Raw genomic sequence first — 3,969 nt, forward strand, 5'->3', positions numbered from 1 at the left:
AGGATGGACGTAGGCTAGAATCTTCCCGGTAAGCGCACCTTGGGGTGCTACACACAGATGATTAGAAATGGGCTAGTCCAGGTGCGAGAGTTAGCCGAGAAAAGGGCTAAAGCTAAAGAGCCAAGCAGCGTTTAAAAGAATACAGTGTCCGTGTAATTATTTCGGGGCATAAGCTAGCCGGGCAGGCGGCCGGGGTGCTGGGGACTCAGCCCCGCCACACCTATTACTACAGAGAGAGAGAATGAGGGAGAGAGAGAGAAAGAAAGAGAGAGAGACTACAGTTTATGTACTGGAAGACTCAGAACTGCCAAGATACCTGCGCTTCCCAGTCTGTGATTCAGAGTCAATAGAGCACCATCGGAATCTTAGCAAGTTATTTTGTAAGCTTCAAACAGCTAGTTAAGACTGGGGAATTTGTCTCAGTTGGTAGAATGGCTGCCCTGGCATACACACAGCAAGAGTTTGATCTCAGCACTTTACAGGGAGCAGAACAATGAAGATTTCAAGGTCATCTTGGCTACGTAGTGAGTCCAACATCAGTCTGAGGTAAAAAATGCTGTCTAGGGAAGAAAAAAAAAGAAGATTGAATTTTAAAAATATATGTGGAAAAGCTAAAAATCCAAGGACGGCTGACACAGTGATGGGGGATAAAGCCCTAGGACTCACACTACCTGGGGCAGCGTGGTATTTGAAAGACTGGACACATAGACGAGTGGAGCAGAATCAAGAGTCCAGACATCGACCCACAGATATCAGCTCACTGGTCTTTTGCAGAGGAGTAAGGCCAATACAGCAGAGAAAGGGCAGTGCTGGATTGTCTGAACACACACACATAAAACAAATAAGTAAGACACTGCCCAGCCTTCATAAAAGTTAATCCAGTACAGTTCACAGGTTTAAATGCAAATATGGTTTATAGATGATAACTCAGGAGGAAATGTAGACAATAAGAGTTGCTGATTATCTGATGAAAGACTATCATTCAAAGTACATAAAGGATTCATAAAACCCACCCTTTTAAAACCAGTCAACTCTACTGTGGTGCTTAAACTTAACTGTCAATTTCGTATTATCTAGAACTGACTAGGACATATCTCTGGGACGACGGTTCCAGGAAGTATTAACTGAGTGGACAGCACCTTCCTGCAGTGGCCCAGATAGAGAGGAGTCCATGGAAGAACCTTACACGTGTTTGACTCCCTTAGTTTCTTGCTGGTGAATGTGTCTCTCTTGGCTGAATTACAGTAAAAATTTCTCTCCATGTGTAGGGGCCCACAGAAGTGGGTCTGCACTTGATATGGGATTCCCCTCTGTATGCTGTAAATACCATTGGTTAATAAGGAGACTGTCTTATGCCTGTGATAGGGTAGAGTAGAGCTAGGCAGGGAAAACTAAACTGAATGCTGGAAGAAAGGAGGCAGAGTCAGGGAGAAGCCATGGAGCCACCACCGGAAAGAGATGGGCTGAAACTTTGCTGGCAGGCCATGACCTCGTGGTGATGCACAGATTAATGGAGATGGGTTAAATTAAAATGTAAGAGTTAACAAATAAGAAGCTAAAGCTAATGGGCCAAGTAGTGATTTAAATAATTATTTATATTATTTAATTAAAAATTAATAATAAATAATTTCTGTGTGATTATTTCAGGAGTCTGGGTGGCCGGGAAATGAGCAAGCGGCCTCCTACTACACGCACTATCTTGACTGAAGGTCAGAGAGTTTAAGCCTGCTCTTGCTCTTTTAAGATTATTTACAAGAGTCCTGACTTAAGGTGTGTCTACAAACAAGGTATCTTGACGTAGGATATGGTTATTTAGTGTCTTGGGTATTGAAATGACTCACAGAGTTGGATCCATTTCACTTTGACCAAAGGTTAGAGAATTCAAGCCTATTTCTTCTTCATCAAGAATAAAACAGGAGGTTTGACCTAGGGGGTGGCTGCCTACAGGATGCTTGGTCTGCCTAAAAAGCAGAACGCTTAACTCAGGATATAGTTGCTTGATGTTTCATAAATTGAAACAGGTAATTGCTCTGTTTGTTCATTGTATTATGTTAAAGCAGTCTTTTGCCTTCTTCCCTCCCTTTTGGGTTGGGGTATATAAGCATATGAAAAATAGATGCTGGTGAATTCAATATTCACTGGATTACTTTCCCAGTTCTAGTCTACATCACTGTTCTTTTCTTTTGTATCTCTGATCCTCCTATCTAATATTTCTAATCAAGATACCCCTATCCTGAAATATGAGAACCCCATTGAGGCTGGACCCCAACAGATGGGACCCCGATATGGGACCCCAACATCCATACCTGCCTCAGAGGGTATCAGTAGTTAAGGTAAGAGCATTAATTGGTAAAGAATTAATTGTGTACTTTGGGGTAAGGATGTGTAGGATGATCCTAATGAAGATGAGAACTTTGAACCCTCAGATTCTCAAGAGTTAATCTCACCTGAAGTAGTATCCTCAGGTCCACCCCTTGAAATATTGCCTTTTTCACCTTTGACTGAGGAAATTAATTCTTCATTGCCTGTTAAACCAACAATGATTTTCTCTGAAGGAAATGCCAAGCAAAACAATACTGATATCGGGGACCACCATTAGTTGCCTCTAGACCTACACCAAACTTGAGGCAAAGCAGGCTCCTAGAGGGGAGGTAGAAAGTGTAGTCCATGAGGAGGTATCTTGCACTACTAAAGAGCTTAATAAATTTGCTAATTCATTCAAGCAGAAGTCTGAGGAATATGTGTGGGAGTGGATTTTTTTTTAAAATATTAATTTATTATGTATACAATATTCTGTTTGTGTGTATGCCTACAGGCCAGAAGAGGGCAGCAGACCCCATTACAGATGGCTGTGAGCCACCATGTGGTTGCTGGGAATTGAACTCAGGACCTTTGGAAGAGGAGGCAGTGCTCTTAACCTCTGAGCCATCTCTCCAGCCCCCATGGGAGTGGATTTTTAAGGTTGTGGGATAATGGTGGAAGGAACATAAAACTAGATCAAATTGAATTTATTGATACAGGTCCTCTGAGTGGAGATTCCAGGATCAATATGGAAGCTTGCACAGTTAAAGGGGGTGCCAAAAGTTAGTTTGAATGATTGGATAAAACATCTGTAAAAAGATGGCCTACTGAAGAGGAGTTGGAGATGCCTGATATCCCTTGGTTTAGTGTTGATGAGGGGATGTTAAGGCTCAGGAAAATTGTGATGCTAGAGTGGGCACACTAAAACCATATCCTTCACAATGGGGAGGCCCAGAATACATGTTCTTCTCTAATCCTATGAGATGCAAAATGGTGAGAAGGTCACCAGGACATTTGAAGAGCATTGCTATCACTCTTTCTTGTGCCAGAACTTAGGGCTGGAGATGCTGCTGTTCAGTTGTATTATTTAAGTGAAATGGGTTTAATTGGGCCCAAGGGAGCAGAGACCAGGTGGCTGCTCAGAATCACCAAAAGCTTGGTGATTGTGGTTATAATGGGCAGCACAGACTATGTGATGTCCATATTGGCCTGTGGTGGCTATTTGTTGTTGTCTGGAATATTGTCCAGAAACCTCTGTAATTAGCTAAAATCCAAAAATGGAGGGCATAGGAGTGAAGGAAATTTTGTTTAATTTGAATTAGGAAGTTCTACTTCTAATCCAGATGTTGAGGTGGTAATACACATACCTATAGTCCAGATATTGAGGCTGGAAGACACATCTTATATCTAAGCCACACCTTCAACTAGAAACCTGTATAGGAGCATGGAAATAGGAAGCTTTCGCTTTTTTTTACTGCTTGCTCTTACCTTGATAGCAAGCCCATTTCTTCACTAGCTTTGGAATATGCTTCTTTGGGATTCCAGCATATGCTGAAGACCAGCTGAGATACTCAGTCTCATGGACCCAGCAACAATGATATTCTTAGAATTTCCATTCACACTCAACCATTGTTGGAGTAACTGGACTGCAGTCTACTGAATCCCATA

Source organism: Microtus ochrogaster, chromosome 4 (assembly GCF_000317375.1).
Source record: "Microtus ochrogaster isolate Prairie Vole_2 chromosome 4, MicOch1.0, whole genome shotgun sequence".
Classification (NCBI taxonomy): domain Eukaryota; kingdom Metazoa; phylum Chordata; class Mammalia; order Rodentia; family Cricetidae; genus Microtus; species Microtus ochrogaster.